The sequence below is a fragment of the Thunnus albacares genome, chromosome 7 (assembly GCF_914725855.1).
Source record: "Thunnus albacares chromosome 7, fThuAlb1.1, whole genome shotgun sequence".
Lineage (NCBI taxonomy): Eukaryota > Metazoa > Chordata > Actinopteri > Scombriformes > Scombridae > Thunnus > Thunnus albacares.
Window position 1 is genome coordinate 2,840,192 of NC_058112.1, and position 19,366 is coordinate 2,859,557.

At 39.1% G+C, this 19,366-nt stretch overlaps 1 long non-coding RNA gene across 1 annotated transcript; it reads right to left on the reverse strand.

Annotated features, from left to right (window-relative positions):
* Window positions 1-11,119: 11,119 nt before the first annotated feature.
* LOC122985137 lies at window positions 11,120-19,087 on the reverse strand. The gene is made up of 3 exons (XR_006404035.1): window positions 18,399-19,087; window positions 13,278-13,341; window positions 11,120-11,690 (listed from the first exon to the last, which is right to left on the reverse strand). It is a non-coding gene; the product is annotated as an uncharacterized LOC122985137 (long non-coding RNA).
* Window positions 19,088-19,366: the final 279 nt, after the last annotated feature.

The window sequence follows — 19,366 nt, forward strand, 5'->3', positions numbered from 1 at the left end:
TGACATGTCTGTTATACAGACAATGCTGATAATAAACTATATATAATCAGTTAATACAAGACAAGACAAATTATCAACATCATCATGCTGTTATGAAAATGTCATTCATAGCCTATAACAAGCTTAAACAATTTTTGGGAGCACCTCGATTGCCTTTACTCAAAAAGGAAATGCTTTGGGCCTGTCATTTCAATGTGGTATCATGGATTAACCAATTCACATGAACCTTCACATGAACAAGTACAAATTCATGTGAACTTTCAAAAGATGTGTTGATTGGCTGGTTGCCTGCACATGCCGAATAGGTTTCGCATATGGGCGTAAGCATCCAATTAAGAAATAGTCAAATTGGTCTATAGCCTATTGTCCTTTTTGATTGGATTAAAGTGTAAATATTCTTCCTGTTTTATATTTGCCTGCTTTATTTTACATAATGTCTTAGAGTGGACATGAATGATTGAAACGTCTTTTTACCGTAAGTGTTGCAAAATAGTGGCATTTGCAGGGACACAGTGATTCATAACTTAAAAAGAATGTGGGAGGAGGGTAAAGTAGGGGGGCCCTTGTCCTCGTCTGAACTCTACGAGGAAAACAGAGGATCTAAATCTTCATCAACATGAGCAGGAGCATTAGAAAACTTTAAAAGCAAACATCCTGAACAGTGTTATTTCAGCACCGTCGTTTCTGTCTTTTTGTTACTGTTGCTTTTCAAACTCAACTCACTCTCAGCTCTCATCTCTCATCTCTCGTGGTGAACTACATGTATTCTCGCAAGATTGGCTGATGCTCTGCTTATATCAAACATGAATGACCAAAAGTATGAAGATATGTGTCAACTTTTATTTATATAGTAACTTTTATTAACCCAGATAAAGCTCACATCGTTGCTAAACTGTTAAAAACTTATAAAGCCCAATGATGTTGATTCTATGTGGAGAGGACATCCCTCTAGGACAATCTACTCTTAACCAATTAATGAATAAAAATAAAACACAAAACACCCATAGATGTGTTGCACAGCAAACCTTTGAGAATAATTATTATTATTATTTATATATATTTTTGAGGTCAGGTCCAAGTGGACCTTTATTGAACGTGGAAAGAAGAACACCCTGTGATGTCTGCTAACAGTTTTTAAACCAAAATTGAAACAGACCTAATATTCATTAGAGGGAGAAACTGACACTTAAACATGCATATCTGTATTCCAAAAATGTGCACACATCGGCTACAAAGCGATTTGACTCAAGTGTCATGATTTACATTTCATGTGCATGTTGCTGTTTTTGTCATCCGACTGGAACCACTTTGGCTGGGGACACAACGTCACCGTCCGAACAATGTTTGCTGGGTTGCCTATATAGGTACTCTGTTTTCAGTACAAACTCCCTTTGGCAGATATCTGTAGCCTCGTTCACAGTAAAAAGAATCTTCCAACATCATTGTTTCCTACTAGATTTTTAATAGTGGTGTCCTGAAACACACTTTAAATCCCAGTATAAACCACAAGATTATTTGAAGATGGTTATGTCAGTTTGAACTGGTGTAAAAAACAGCATTGCACTTATTCTGTGGGTATGTAATAAATTCACTCTGAATAAATTACTAAATAAAGTGCACTCAAAGTAAATCAAAGCCTGTTCTTGACATTATTTATGGTCGGCATTTTTTCTGCAATAGCCATTCAATGTATTTACATTCCTGTCATTATATTTCTGTAGTAATTTTCCTTTTCAGTGGCAGAGTCCGCCATTCCAATGCAGGATTAAAATGGCCTTCATGCACATGAGGGATTCATAGGAACCAATGCAGCATGTAATCCAGCATTAATGTCTGTGATTCCATATTCATTAATATCAGCCTCATTGTTTACTGTTGACTCTCCTATTGTATCAGACCTGAATGAAATTACTAAAAAGAGTAGACCAACATTTTCTACAGCTGCTTCACATTAAATGTGTTAAACTGGCAAAACACAGGATTGCTTTTATTGTGAATCAGTCACAGGAAACAGGTATTTGTACCGTGGTTAGCATTGACTGCAATGGATCATTCTCAGTGCATCTACAAAACAAGACAACAGTCATTTTTGGATGATGGATCATTTTTAAATATTGCAGGGAGTAATGGAACAAAATAGAAGCAGCCAAGTTGAGCTGTTAGATGTAAAATTGCAGTTGACAGGCTGCACACATCCTCATGCAAGTCAAAAACTTTAACTGTATCTTGCTGTTGTGTGGAAAAGGTTTGATTGTGCTGCAAACAGATTCACCAGTTCCACTCCCTCCAAATGAAATGACAAAATATGTTGTTGGTCAGTGCACTCCAGAACAACACCGATCTGACGCCCTTACCAGCAGGATGACATCATTTGCTGTGCCTTCCAAAACGTTCTACATAACGATATGGTTAAGGTCCAGTTAAGTTTAGAACAAAAAATACTTGGTTAGGTTCAGGGAAAGATCATGGTTTGGATTAAAATAACTACTTTATTAAGGTTAGGGAAACTTTGTTGTCATGGCTACAAAAATAACTATGTGGTTAAAGGTAGGGGGATGATCGTGGTCATTGTTTAAAAAAACAAAACAATATTGACTTTTATTGGAAACAGGAAATGAACAGCGTCAATGTCCGACATTTTATTTATTTGGGTGGCTCTATAATAGCACCTGATTTCCTCCTTTACTCCTGTCATAATTAAGGCCACTAGAGGGTGCTGTCACTTGAACATAAACATATAGGGCCCTATTTGAACGATCTGAAACGCATGGCGCAATTGCAATGAGGGTGTGTCCAAATCCACTTTTGCTATTTTAACGGCGGGAAAACCAAACTTTGAACCATGCGCCAGGCGTTACATATTTGTGAGAGGCAAAAGAATGTGAACCCTTGCTTTCAGTAACTGGTGTGACCCCCTTTTGCAGCAATAACTTCAACCAAATGTTTCTGGTAACTGTTTATCAGCTCTGCACATCAGCTTGGAGGAATTTTAGCCCATTCCTCCTTACAGAACATTCTCAACTCAGGGATGTTGGTGGGCTTCTTTGCATGAACTGCCTGCTTCAGATCCTTCCACAGCATTTCTTTAGGATTAAGGTCAGAACTTTGACTCAGCCATTCCAAAACATTATCTTTCTTCTGCTCTAACCGTTCTTTGGTAGAGCAACTTGTGTGTTTAAGGTCGTTGTTTTACTGCATGACCTTCTCTCTGTTGAGCTTCAGTTCACAGACAGATACCTTGACATTTTCTTGTAGAATGTCCTGGTACAACTCGGAACTCGTGGCTCTTTCAATGACTGCAAGCTGTCTTGGTTCAGAGGCAGCAAAGAGGCATGATACTGCCAATACCATGTTTCACAGATGGGTTAAGGTTTTTATGCTGGAATGCAGTGTTTGCTCATTGCTGAACATAACACTTCTCATTCAAGCTGAAAAGTTCAATTCCATCAATTCCAGCCTCATTCATCTTCAGAACATTGTTCCAATCACCTTCTGGCTTATTCACATGGTCTTGAGCAAACCATAGACAGCAGCAATGTTCTTTTTGGAGAGAAGGGGCTTTTTTCCTTGCAACCCTGCCATGCACACCATTGATGTTCAATGTTCTCCTGATTGTGGACTCATTAACATCAACTGTAGCCACTGCAAGAGAGACCTTTAGTTTCCTTGACGTTACCCTGAGGTCCCTTGTGGCATCTCGGAGTATTACACACCTACCCTTGGTGTGATTTTTGTTGTTCGACCATTCCTGGGGAGAGTAACAATGGTGGATGTCTTCCATTTGTACATGATCTCCCTGACAGTTGCCTGGTGGAGTCCAAACTCTTTAGAAATGGTTTTGTAACCCTTTCCAGCTTGGTGCGCATCAACAACTCTTCTTCTAAGGTACTCAGAAATATCCTTTGTTTGAGCTATGACACACTTCCACAAACCTGTGTTGTGAAGCTCAGACTTTGATAATGAAGACCCAGATTTCTCCTCTTTAAATAAGGCAGGGCCTCCCAGACTCACACATGATTGTCATCCTATTGATTGTAACAGCCAACTCTAATTTCCCCTTCAAATAAACTGATAATCCTAGAGGTTCACATACTTTTGCCACACACAAATATGTAACATTGGATCATTTTCCTCAATAAATAAATGAACAAGTATAAGGTTTTTGTCTCATTTGTTTAACTGATGTCTCTTTATCTAGTTTTAGGACTTGAATGGAAATCTATCTTTAGAAGTCACATAATTATTTGAATGGAAATTACTGGTGTATACTCAAGGGCTTCAATTGATTGTAGAATAAATACAGCTCTATAAGATCAAACTTCTGGTGAGTCAGTAACATGGACAAATCTCCACCATGAAGACAAAGGAACAAGCAATTCTACAAAAAGATGATTGGAAAGTCCAAATCAGGAGATGGATACAAGAATGTTTCCAAGTCACTGAACATTTCTTGGAAGTTGAATCAATCATTAAGAAATGGAAATACTATGACACAGCTGTAAATCTGTCAAGAGCCGTCTGTCCTTAAAAACTGAGTGAGCGTCTGAGGAGGCAAACAAGTAAGGGAAGACAGCAAGAGAAATGTGACAACAAGGAGCTGCAAGCTTCAGAAGCTGAGACTGGAGAGACTGTCCATACAACAACAGCTCAGCAGCATTATGAGAGAGTGGCGAGGAGAAAGCCACTCCGAAAAAAAGAAACAAAACAAAAAATCTCAAATGACATCTCAGCTACAGTTTGCCAGAAGGCATGTAGGGGATTCTGAAGTCAGCTGGAAGATTCTATGAAACCACAACCACAGCATCCCAAGCATGAAGCATGGTGTCAGCATCATGCTGTGGGGAAGAAGTCAGCCCTGGAGGGTTGTGAGGGTCAGACCCATTGACAGATGAAACTAATTGGATGAGCAACTTCATTATCCCAGGCTGTCACGTGTTTGTTTGTTTGTTTTTTCAAATTAGGGCTTAAAAACATTATTTATCATTCAAAATTATATTTCCATTTTATTTCAACAATAATTCAGATGAATTGATTAGTTAATTTGAATGTTATCAGGGGATGATGCACCTTTTGCATCATCCTTATGCAAGACTCACTGTGTTTTCCCTCTTCCTTTGGACATGATTTTCTTGCTAAAACAATTCTAATGTCCATAGTTCCAACAAGTGTTGCTGAAGAAAACAGCATCAGAAACACTAACCAACTCCCTGATCCTAAATATCTGCAACTTAATGAAATTCATGAAGTTTTGCAAAAACACACTTGCAAATATTGCAACCCACTAGAGTTATATTAGTCAATATTAATGATATAGATAAAAGCTTATATCCTGCAATAAAACAAAGTAAGCCTTGTTAGTTTCATGAAGCTGGGCACAGCACTCAGGCCCTCCCATAATGACTGGAAGAAGATAAAATTAATGCAGCAAATCACATCCTAGAGGAAAACTTGATGCAGTCTGCAAGAAATGTGCAACTTGGACAAGATTTGTTGTGCAGCGAGACAATGAGTCCAAGCATAAAGCCAAAAGCTGCACAGGAATGGCTTCAAAACAACAATGGCTTCAGAAACTTTTTCTTCTAATCCTTTCTAATACTATTTATAGGTACTGTATATGTACAGTTAGTGGAAAATAGAAGAGAAAGAACAGGTTGCTACAGTTTCCATGACAGGTGCAAAAAGAAAGTTGCCATTTAATTTCAAAGGTTTTTTTTCATTACCTCTGTCAAACCACTGTACACCTTATACTGTATGTCCATCCTCTTCCTGCTGTGACTGCTGCCCTTCTTTGTCATTGCAGTTTGTATCTTTGCCACAATGCTTGTCATCATTTTCCCCATAAATAATAATAATTTTTACTACTGCACCCACAGTTTGCTCCCTACCCCTTGTTACCATCATATGTGCTTCTCAGAAGGTCCACTTTCCTGCATGATCTACATATTTGTCACCAGATGAGGACCGTCCAATCCATGGTTGCAGTTGTCTGGTTTACTTAAGTCCTGATATCACTCAGCACAGATGACCTGGATGCATCTCTGAACACACAGCATTGATTTAATATGACCACACTTTAAGAGCAAACACTGTCTCCTGTCATTGCTCTGCTGTAAGTACAAAACCTCATAATGGCTCTGGACTGAATAACAGGATAATGGTTGCGAGGAGAAAGGAAAAGAAACAAGTGCGTGATACATGTAAAATTATTCTGAATGTTAATTATTAAAGCCACACTGGCTCATCAGAGTATGTATTAAGCATTCATGCAAATTCTGAGCAAACTTTTTGTTTTGTCTTGTCTAACATTTACAGGGGAAGTGGTAGTATTTACAATTTAGATTTGGCTATTTGAATTAGCCTCTAGGACAAATTAGCGTGAGAAAATGTAGCCAGGTGAAGAGGGCTCTCCAGTGCTTGTGCTATTATTTCAATGTACGCTTTGTACTTGTGATGGGCAGATGTGGTCTCCTATGCTACATGAATGGAGCTGACATTCACATGTGTAGTTGAAGTGGTTTGCAGCAGAAGCCTGGTAGAGCAGTAGTGAGTCTTGACCTCATTAGGGATAAAGTAAAGTGTAAACCCACTTCTGCTCTAATTAGCCAGCTTATTCCTCTTTTTTGTGGAAATGTGACCTTACTGAATATCTCATTTAAAGGCCACTATAGGTCAAGAGGACCAGAGACTGATATAGGCCAACTGTAACACAGAAAACAGATGTTGAATCTCATCAGTTTATACAGCATGCTGTCCATCAGAGGGAGCACTGTCCCAACAGTTTATACAGCATGCTGTATAAACTGGATGGTACCCCCTCTTTTAATTGATTTGTGATTATATCGCTAAAAGCCACTATGCATGGTTAATGAAGTAGCATAACAGAACTTTTTAAAACTCAAAGTAGCTCTGCTTGCATCCCATCATATCATAACTTTTAGCTTTTCACTAACAAAGACCATGCCATCTGAACGATAATACGAGTAGATTTATTTGGATTGTCGAGAGGCTTCAGGATTGGATGAGGATAGTGTATGGTGGGCTGGATGGGGGTCGAGGAGAGGGATGAAGGGGGTCGATGGCATGGGGATGACCGGGGACCAAATGGAATCACAAAGAGGCTGGAGTGTCTAGGAACCTGGGGGTCGAGACTCAGGATGGGGGACATGTCTTAATGAGCTTTCTGCTTTGTCATCTCCCAAAGTTAACTTCATTGGACTAAGTGAGAACGGGCTCTTTGAATGTCGCTGAGGTGGGTATGGAATCTTGGAAAGACTAGCGGTCGAGAATTTTATTTATTTAATTTTAACAGGTGGTCTGGGATTTCTTATTTGGAAGCGGTTGAAGCAGCTCCACTCCAGAAGAATTGGCCAGAGTACGGTTAGGAATGTGGACTGACTTTGTCGATGTGGGGAGACAGGTTGCCTGTGCGGAGAGTTTGGTAGTGGGCCAGGACGTCTGAAGTGAGGGGTGAACGTTTGACATAAGATGTGGTTCGGACTTAGATGTGGTTCGGAGCGAGGGGATCGGCGACGGGGGATGCTGAAGACACAGAAAAAACATTTGGGTGTTGGGAAAGGGAGGGGGAAGGGAGGGGAGCAGGGATAGAACAGTAGGAAATTGAGTGGGTCCATCAGAGGGAGCACTGTCCCAACACTTACAGTTTGACAACATTCCCCAGCCGGGGCTGAAGGCCAGGCTGACTCTGGGCTCTGTTGTAGTAGGTGGCATTGTGATGTCATCAGTGTGCGGTGTGCGGCGACCCGGTGGCGGACAATGAACCTGGAAGAGCGGGAGGATTTGAGCTGCCGGCGAGAGGGTTGATGGATGTAGAGTCTGCATAGAGTTGGAATGTTTGTCTTTATCATCGTTTCATTGGAGTGGGACGACCGTCTCCTTGAGAGCTCACCGGAGGTGAGCAAACATCCGCTTGAAGATGTTAATCGTTTGGAAAAGAGCCGCGTCTGAGTGGGCCATTGCGTGGATGCCTGTCGAGCGTCTGGATCCCAGCTGATCAGAAGCACGGCTTCTGGAGGAGAAGGGTTCGATGTGGATGTGGTGGTGAAGGAGATATCTCATTGGTACTGCTGGTTCTAGTTGTGGGCGGTATGTTGCTGAGGAACGTGGATCACAGAGCACTGGTGGGAGGTAAGCATTTGCGTGTCGAGGTCGCGTGAGAACTGAGACAAACGGGAGAGAAAGTGGTTAGACATGGTATGCACGGATGATTGAATTAGTGAGGTGCAGGTGATTGAATTTAGTGAGAGAGAGGGAATTGGTCTTGTTGCTGAACCTTTGTTATAATAATAACTCCATTATATCTTCGGTTAAACTGCTTACAGATACCCTTTGGAGTTTAGACAGGGTTCAACATTAACTGTGGCCTAATGGCCACTGTTCCTCTGTGGCCACCAAATATTCCATGTAGGTGGCTCCCTGTGGCCACCAACTTTTATCCCCATACTGCAAGCCTTTGCCAACGCAACCGTGATGGAAATTGTCTGAAAACACTGAACACACATGAAATAATGCGCGAAACACTCCACAAACATCCTGATTCCTTTGCACCTTTTAGTGCAACATTCTACGTAAACAGCAAACAGTACTTGTCACCGGCTAGCTACCAATACACTGTTAACAGCATGGCCACTTTGTCAGTCACCTAACCAGGTGTAAAGGGGTGTAGAAAAGTCCCAACACTTACAATTTGACAACATTCTCAACAACAGCTACTATCTTGCTTTAACACAGGGTTGCCAACTCTCATGCTTCTGGTGTGTGATACGCGCTTTCACCTTCAGTCTCACGCTCTCACACTGCCCAAACAATTCTCACGCCAAAACATTGCGACAGCAACAGAGATGAACAGTCAGAGTCTTTTTAGTATAGAGTGATGGTTATACTACGCAATTTTTTTTTTTACAGTTATACACAGGGCTGTAATGGAGACTAAATGCACATGAACTCCGTTTAGCCACTTCTAAATTTCTGAAATAGTGTTTACGCAGACATCCCCTTGCAGCTGTCAAAGGCTCAGACCGGCTTTCTGCTGCAGCTTCTGTTGTATCCTGTAGGAGCGCTCATTTTGTTTTCCGTTTGAACATGATATCCTCCAATGAAACACGGAGACAGCTGTTACTATTAACAAGGAGTGACCAACAATCTACTATCGTGATATGACAAATTAGTTGACAGATTTACTTGTGGTTAGTGCGGTTGTCTGTCCTGCCAGTGTGGCACCCATGAAAAAAGTAGTGAAGAGTGTGCGTGTGTGTGTGTGTGTATGAAACCCTTGTTATTGCCTTTTAACTTGTGAACATTCAAATAAACATTGTAGTTTGACATTGGAAATGACACATCTTTGACTTTCATTAGTGAACGAACCAGTGTGCCCTTTATTGGATTAGTGTATGTCTACTATTGTGGTGTTGTCAGGTTATATCCTTAAATCTCAGACCTATACTACCGCTCCCACCACATGTGTAAACTGCATACTGTTTTAAACCCTGATGGCCAATTGAGTCCAAATATGTGCATAATTAATATGTGATTAAGCCCATGGCATCAAAATCTGACTCCAGCCAGGTACCCAAAGTTGGCATAGACTGTAAAAAAATATGGACATAGTCACCGTGACATCACCCATTGGTTTGTGAGCTCCACCCAGTGTCAGCTCCAGTGACCTCCTGTCCTTCATCATAGCCACCTGTTACTATCCCAGTGCCTCCCCCACGCAAGCATCAGATCAGGTAACCAATCACTCAGCTCACCTGCACTCAGCCAGTTTGTTAATGATCAGCCATAATCTCAGATCAAAGCTTTCAATTTGCAAAGGCAACCCTGAAACTGAGCGACCTGAAATTTTAATTATTGGAGACTCTATCATCAGATTCGTAAAGCCTCTTGGTGTTATTACATACCATCTCTCTGGAGACAAGACAGTTGATTTTATTGAGCTAATCCAAGCTCTTTTTGACATCCATCTGTCCACACTGTGATAACGCATGCTGGCACAAATGATGTCATGTCCAGGCAATCCATTAAACTGCACTACAAACTTGAGTCTCCAGCCTCCACAGTTGAAAATCTGCTTCACACCCTTTTGTTAGTCCTTTAGGCTTTAAGAGTAGAGCGACTCATTCAGAGTACAAAAACGATTGGCTACCAAGGATGAAATTGCTGCTGCAGGGGAAAGGGCAATAATACTAATCTACAAAGGCAGAGAAATGGGTTCTCTCAATGACCTTAAGCTGAAACATTTCCATGCTAAAATGACTAACAGCAAAACGACTACCCTTGCAACTTGCCATTAACATCTTTGTCTGCCATGTTTCACAGCTTCAGAGTGTACCATTAGGTTCAGGAATGGATGGGAAACTTGCTACTGCTGGAGGAAAGGGGCTGGGGGATCCAAGACTCATGCCTCATTCCCATCCATTCTGACCAGAACCCCTCTCCTCAATCCTTGTTGGAGCTTGAACACTGCAATAGCAAGTCAGGTTGTGGCACTATACGCTATATATATGCGAATACTGTAGTCAAGGACTTGATTGCATCCTAGCCTGTTCAGAGTGCAGATATATGTCAGCATGATATTTTGATGAGGACATGGAGTGAAGATTACATGTAAACCTATAGGCAAGGCATGTTTCAAGCTTGGTCTCATTTAAGGTTTTAATCTGTGTGCTGATATACATCATGATTTTCATGGAAAACCATATTACTAAGACAAATTTGTATGTGTAGAAAATTCACTGATACTAAATGGTCTATTTGACTGACTTTGTTTGGATCCAAAAAAGTCAAACTTCCAGAAAACTGCAGGTCTGCTGCAACTCTCAGGTCTTTTCAACCACAGCTGAAGACTTTTCTGTTTGCCACTGCCTTTATTGAATCAAATTTGAGGGTTAATATTTACACTGCACTGTAACTTTAATACAAATAAATTTGCCTTGCCTTGTAGATTTTGTCGCCCATCACTTACACTGTAAGTGCATTATGAAGGGATCTTCTAATGGTCAGTATGAACAGGAGGAATGATTACAGCAAGAAAAACCTGTTTCAATGTTCATTTGGGCACCTGACTGTTGTTTTAAGAAAGACTTGAAAAACTGTGAGCCTGTCCTTTAAAACAAAGTTTATTATGTTCAGAGTACAAAACAGAATCTGTTACGGGGAGATCAGTCCAAACAGGTAAACAAGCTAAGACAGAGCAAACTATTTGGAACAGATGAAAGTCATGACAGGTATTGTTATCTGGTGTGTGAAAGAGATGATAGGGTCATCAAAGTCACCAAGATTCATCATCTGGGTACCGTGAATCTAAAAAAAAATCTAAAAATTATTTTTTGTTATAATTTTTCGTAAATGAAAGATCAGGGTGTAACAAAAATCATTAGCGAGCATCCTTTGGGGATGGTACAAAAACAAACAAACAAACAAACAAAAAAACACATCATTGCCTCTAACAGGACCCTGGTTTGGCTCTGATGCATCAAACATTCCACTTGAGCTCCATCATCACCCCATGAAGAACTCAGTGTTAAAAATGACTTTCTTGATTTCATTTCCTTTGACAAATATCTCTCTCCCTCTCACTCAGTGACCTCATCTGGCTTGGTAGTGATGGCTGTTTCTCTCAGGAGTTTTACTCCCCTGGACAGAGATAGGCCATCCAAAGCAGTATTTCATCACTGCAGAAAAGCACAGAGAGACAAAGATATAAATAAAATGCTGCAGGGTGACGGGCTAGATTGTGATAAGGAATAGATGAATTCTGCGTTTGTGTGTCGAGTGTGTGTGTTTTTGATTGTTAGCCCCACTCTAAAGAACTCATCTGTCACTATCTGCCCATCTCCTTGTCATGGCCAAAAATCTCGCCTCTCAGACGGCAATCAACACTGTGACTGAGAGAGAGAGAAACACACACTTTCTCTCTCTCTCTCTCTCTCTCTCTCTCTCACACACACACACACACACACACACACACACACAGAGTTTGACTATTGGATATTTGTATTGACTTAATCACCCCCCGGGAAATTGAAATGATTTCAGGTTCATGTGCACATTCATGCATTTGATGCATTTGATAGTTAATATTTGTGTGTGTGTGTGTGTGTGTTGACATTAGCTGAAAGCATGGTACAGTCAGACATTCAGATATCAGATATGGCAGAGGTGTTGCTAATATACACCACACATATTTAAACATATACACACACATTTAACTGCACACAACATCTGCATTTAGTTAGTGTTACATCTAATAAAAATGATGTGCCACAGCCAAAGCAATCAAAATGAGCTTGTCACAGGTTAAAAAGCCTCTGCTACTTACAATATTTTGACATTAGATGTAGGTTAATAGTACAGACTCCTGGCTGAGCAAAGGGTGCACCCACTCATGCTGTGGTCATAGCCAGCAGCTGTTACAAAGACATCATATTTTATCCATAATGCATCCCACACTATTTGCTGTGGTTGGAGCTCAGCCTTCCTCTATGGGTCAGAGGGAATGCAAAGAATGAATGCGAGCGACCACAAAACTTTGTTCCTTCCATAAGCCAAAATCAAAAAACAGTAACAACATAGATTTGTGCCATACTGTACATTTCTCTATTATTGATACACTAACCTTGAAAAACGAGTTTTTCTGGAACTGGGACTGAGATAACACTCAATCTCTAACCACAATCAAATAAATGAAGCAAAAGTGTCCTTTTAATGAAATAATAAAATGACATATTGTCACTGTTGCTCCAAATAAATAGTAATAGCAAATTTCCTATATCACTGAAATAGCACACTGGACAAAACAGCTTTTCTTCTTCTTGATTGACATTTCAACACGTTCTCACTCCCAACTCTCACTCACCCAACTTGTCGCATATTGAAGCTTGGTCAGGACCTCCTGGAGTCACTTTTTAACGCACGGGGTACCCCTTTAGTGTCATTTTTTAACGCGCAGTATCACGGTAGTCACTGTTAAAAAATATATTTTATGGTGTGACAACGGTGGTTAAGGTCTGGTTAGGTTTAGGCAGCCAGCAACATTATAAGCCATCCATCGGCCCCTCCACCTCCTAATAAGAAAGTCAGTCAGCTTATACATATGTCATATGAAGTACGTCACTTCAGAAATGTCGATATGATACGTACTGTTGAAATGTTAATATGCTCCGTATAACAGGTGTTGAAATGTACATATTCATAACTGTGGTTTGCAGAAACATACAATGCCAACGTTTTATTCTGGCGACTAGGCTGAAATTTGTCACCTTATTTAGACGTCATCTGTCTCATCTATTTCAGACGTTGTGGGAGATCAGGACTCGGACTACCCTGCACGTTAAAAAATGAGAAAATGATAATTATAAGCTTGCCATGAAAATGAAACCTTATTAAAACATCTCTAAAAGCACCTTTAATTGCATAAACAATTTTCAGTAAAGTGAGCTAACCATTTTATAAGTTTTAATGTTTCAAACATCAAATTAAAATGATGTTCTGGCTCCATTGGTCTTTTAACAGTCAGAATCTCTAGTTGAGTTTGTCTTTTTGCTCAGAGTATGCCAAACTAAATTTGGGTTCATTACTTTTAGTGTACAAACTTTCATTTAGTTGTATGAGTATAGGTAGCTCTTCATCATAAAAATTAAATTGTGATAATTACACCAGCTGATCATAATGATATGTGAATAACAGCGTGTTCACATCTAAAATAATTATTACATCAACAATTTTCCATTATAAATCTGAGAAAGTGAGACATTTGTATCTGAAAATGAGTTCATGTTTGGGGTTCACCCTAAAACATCTCGGTCATGATCTAGCTAACTGTCAATAAACTGCAGGTTTGGGCTTAAGGATTTTTATGATCCTGAATTTGCAGTTTGGTTTACTCCATGGCGTCTTTTAACTCACAAATGTTGCTCTTTTAATTCTTAGAAAACATGTTGCCAAATCCCTATGTGTAAAGAAAACCGCTCACTTCTTTTGACTTCTGGTCATTGACTTCTTTATACCCAACTTACCCTTTTAGCCAGCCTGGCTCACTTCCATGTTCATCCATTTCCATAATAACTGAGCTACACATATCTTCTGACCAACAACACGACTGTCGTTACATATCCCCCCCACTATAGCCCATTTTGATGTGCATTTGTGCATCAGTGTGAGTAAGTAATATGCAGAGGAAACATACACATAAAAGTCAAGGAGACACAAGTCATGTGGAACACCAGAGCTCAAAGCTTCGTATTTGAGATAAGACATGCACTGTAAGGAGGAATGATTAACACTTAGTATGTTCTTAGATAGCTCTCCAACATTACAGGTGGTAGCATTACTCATGCATAATTTATATGTATTATATATAGTACAAGTGTATGAATATTGCATGCTGATGTGTGTGGCAATCCAGATTCCTCTCTCCAGGAAGAACATTAACACTGCTGCACCAATTCAAAATTTACAAAGAAAATCCATTTTGTTTTCACTTAATTTTTTTCTAATTATATATACTGTATATATAATTGTGTGTGTGTGTGAAATGTATAAAGTCTACTCTTGTCTTTCAAATACAAAACCTATTCTTTTGAAATGTATGTAACTCGTGAATGAATGTGATTTGATTCCTAAAGTTGTTAGTTTGATGCAGATTATGTATAGATTACTATGTAATATATGTCAATTATTTACAGACTATTATTATGTAATACTATCATTATGTTGTCAAGTTACACGGCTATGCTGGCCAAACCAGTTAATTTAGCTTGATAGCAGTTATAAGGTCAACAACAGCTTGTTTCCCTAGAGTATTTGATTTATAGATTATTTGAATATTGTTGTTTTTAGGTAATTCAACCACTTAAATAGCCACATCAGACATATGTAAACTCATTTGTAAGCTCCATTATTTGTTTTTGGCGCTCCAACAAAGCGCATGGGTAATCTTGCCTGTCAACTTCCAGCGAGTGATGAACCATTGTGCAGTTCTTCCCAAGTGGGTAGTTCTGGGTCTGAAAAGTGAAGCCAATGCGGAAGTGACTTAAACCTTCATTCTCTCTAATGGCTATCAGGGGCAACTCCACTGGCTCTAAAAAGAATTCAGATTGTATGGAAGTCTATGAGAAATTGACCCTACTTCTCATATGATTTATTACCTCAGTAAACTTTTTTTTTTATCAATATTTTTATTTTTTATTTTTTAAGCAACAACAAACAACAAACCCAACAACAAAAGCACCACTTATTTAGCACTGGTAAACCACTCCACAAAAAGAAAGAGAAGAAGAAACACTGCTGATACAATAAAGAAAAACAAATTCGGCATGGTTTACAACAAGCATCATTCCTCTGTTTACTCCGCCAGATCCGAATCTTTAACATAGTTTAGAGTCCCCAAATTTTGTCAAAAAATTTTTGTTTATCTTTTAGTATAGAATTTATTCTTTCTATTGGGAGGTTTGACATAATTTGTGTTATCCAGTTGGTAACATTTAGTCTGTGAGTTTTTCTCCAAAACAATGCTATTAGGTTTTTGGCATTAAGGATGGTAAGGTCCATCAATATTCATTCATTTTTTATTACAATTATGTCCTTCTGGATATAAACCAAGTAAAAATAATTTAGGGTCCAATTGAATTCCTTTGAAATAATTTTCCCACGTCTCTCTGACCTCTTCCCAAAATGCTTTCATCCCTCTACACTGCCAAACGCAGTGAAACAGTGTTCCTTTGGCCTCTGTGCACTTAGTACATATGTGTGGTATATTTTTATTATAACAATTTAATATCTCAGGAGTTATGTAAATTCTCATTAACCAGTTATAGTGTATTAATCTGAGGCGTGTGTTGCTAAATCCTTGCGCCAAACATTTAACTTATAAAGTGAACTCTCTGATGAGCAGGATGTGAGCAGATTATAAAACTCTGATATGATGCCCTTTCTTAAACAGTGCTTTGTCATCATTGTTTCAATAAGTGAATGTGGAGGTCTAGTAAATGTATCATTTTGTTTCACTTTTACAAAGCTTCTCAGTTATAGGAGTTTAAAGAAGTGTTTTCTATTCAGATTAAATTTACACTTTGGTAGATACAGATCTTGAATCTTTTTTTTTATAGTATCTGCTCTTCCTAGTATAAAAAACTGACTACCCCATATTGGACTATATTTTGACAAAGAGTTTGTTTTTTTTACCTTCCTATGTCATACCAGATTTTAATCATATGTTTAACGATTGGATTGCCAGTTTGCCTTTTTAGTTTTTTCTCTGTGTCAGAGTATATATACATGGGAAGAGGCAGTTTTAGATCATAGGATTCCATTTCCGTCCAATGGGGAGTGTCATTTGTTGAGAAATAGAACATAATGGAGCTCAGCTATGCAGCCCATTCATACAACAATATGTTTGGACATTTTAGGCCATTTTGATCAAATGGTAAATATAACGGAGACAAACAAAGCCTTTCCCTTCTATTGTTCCAAATAAATCCCACAAATAATGTTTTGATTTTTGAAAACAAATCTGTTGGTGGTGGCAGAGGAATATTTTGAAAAAGATAGTCATTTTGGTAAAACATTCATTTTTAAAATATTAATTCTACCAATTACTGAAACAGGTAGGGATATCCAGGTTTAAATTGAGTTGTTAATTCCTCCCATCAAAGGTCCATAATTAGCACTAACAAAATTTTCTATCTTTGGCACAATCTGTATCCCCAAGTAGGGGGATTGTTCTACCACATTAAATTGGATCACTTCAGAATTTGGGTTCATTCTTTCATTTTCACTAAGAAGTAATATTGCTGACTTTGTTTTATTCACTGTATATCCTGAAATGTCGCCAAATGTTTTTATTAACTATACGAAAACTGGAATTGCTTTCCTTAATTTTGTAATAAATAAGATTATATCATCAGCATACAGCGCTAACCTGTGTTCAATCTATCCAGCTGTTAGTCCATAAATTTGTGGGTGTAATTGTACTGCTATTGCAAAAGGTTCAACTGCAAACATTCCCTAATGAGTTTATGGTCTCAAACGTTAGTTTCAAGTCTTCTTCAATACAGCATGATGTTCATTTTGTAAGTTATAGTCCCATTTAATTTAAATTTGATGATATAGCACGGTGTGCTTTAGGGTGTGGCTACGTTGTGATTGACAAGTCACCACCAATGTGAGAACTTTGGTTAGGTAACGTAACCATGGTGTAACCCCAGATTCACAGAGTACAGGCATAGCTTAGCCATCACTATTTCAGTGTGTTTTCAGTTCCTGAAAGTTAATTGTGGAATTTTAGTGGCCTAAAAAGTCTTATTCAGCATTTGGTTGTACTAAAGGACCCTCTAAGGAGTTGGATGTTGAGTTTTTCCATACATTTTGTTTTAGTGGTTTAAGCCTGTTTTTCGCTAGCAAAAATTAGCATTAGCATTAGCCTTATCACAGTTACCCATAGACTGTAAATGCACTGTGCTAACCAAAGTAGTAGCTAGCAGCTAGTGTTAGGGTCAACTCTACCCTCTCGTCCAAATATGACCACTTCTCATCACTTCTGGCTCCAACAATCCAAGAAGGCGATAGTCAAAACGTCAAACCTGAGGATTCAGAATGGGAGTCCACAAACCAATGGGTGATGTCACAGTGGCTATGTCCATGTTTTTTATACAGTCTATGGTTCTTCCCTACACAGTTCACAGTTCCCTTAAACTGGGCATTTTTTGCTCCCTACAGTTTGACGATTGAATACCCTGTTCAGTCCACTTTGCAGGGAACTAGTAGGTGCACCCTAATGCATTCCAATCACCTATACCAACCTCTGTAGATTGCTGTATTGAAAAAAGAGTTTATCTGTTTCAGCACACATTTCACTTTATGTGCATAACTGCGACCCAAAGCACATTTTTACGCGTCAAGTCTATTTAACGACTGAAGCTGCTCCACTAATGTGCTGCTTTCACTATGCATGTTGTCTAGACACTGGATTCATGACACGTGTGCACCAGCCAATTTTGTTCTTGCCACTGTATGTATGTTCAGTATGTTCCTCCAGTCCGCATGTCGATGTGTCAAAGTAAATATATGTCAAAAATGTGTCAAAAAAATATACTTAACCTGTAATTGCTCCTGATGGTTGTGCCATCAGTGTGTGAGTGATTAGATTTCCTCTGATGGGCTGGTAGTCCCTGTACCCATTCAATATGTGAATGTGATTTGTAGTGTAAAAGCACTTTGAGTGGTCGGAAGACAAGAAAGGCACTATACAAGTACAGTCCACTTAGTCTACACTATGCTGTGATGACTACATGAATGATCTTGTTTATTTACATCAATAATGATAATACAAAATCTAATGTGAGAAGAGAATTCCATAAATCTGCACTTGCCATCCCACTCACCTCTGCATCGGGGTGAATCTACAGGGTGGCAAATACAGGCAGCTGCCCCTTCTACTGTAGGGTTTCCCCAAGTTCTTAAGCTCCTACAACAGTAATTGTAAAATAATTTATCATTTTTGGCCACCACTATGTTCCTAAGCTGTCCAAAGCAGTGAAATAAGCAAGAAATAGAAAGAAAATCCATAATGCCCACTTTGACCCCTGCATACAATACACAGAGTGACTTGAGGCTGCTGCTGCTGCATCTGGAGGTGAATTTAGATCTTCTCTCTCTTTGCTCATACAAAGTCAGTAATGAATGTAACTCCTTTATAAAAAACTAGATTCAGTAATTAGATCATGTTCTTATGTTAGCCAAAAGCTAAGTCGCCTGCTACAAGGGAAATGGTGTGCAATTTCCCCACTTTTTTCCCCTGAGCAATTCTGTTCATCACTTGTTGTTTGAATTGAAACAGCATATGCAGTTAACTGAGTTCTGATCTAAAGTAATAACAAAGACCTGCAGGTGTAATGGGGTGAAACCTAACCCTAACCCAAGCAGCAACCTCCGGGACTGAAAAATTAAGCCAATGCAGAAGTGCCAAAAACTGTAGTTCCTCGAATGGCAATTTGAGGCTGTCTCCAAAAGCGAGTCAATCACCATAGACCTCCATGTTAAAATGCCCAACTTTACAGCAGGAATAAACATGTTTATAGCCTGGTACAAAAAATGTTTTTGGTCTCTATAGCTAATTTCCCCTTTCATGACAACTGTACGGGGGGTGAATTTTCTCACTTGTTTCAATTTTATGAAGCTGTAAAGTTATGCATAATTAAGGACATGGCCGCTTTGAGTGACAGGTCACAGTCTGAAAAGGTGGCTCCTAATACTTCTTATATGTGCTTTGAATAAACAGTCTAAGAGTAGAGTAGAAAAGAGTAGACCAGAGTAGAAAGATGCAGTAATTATAATCTGAATCCAACAAAAA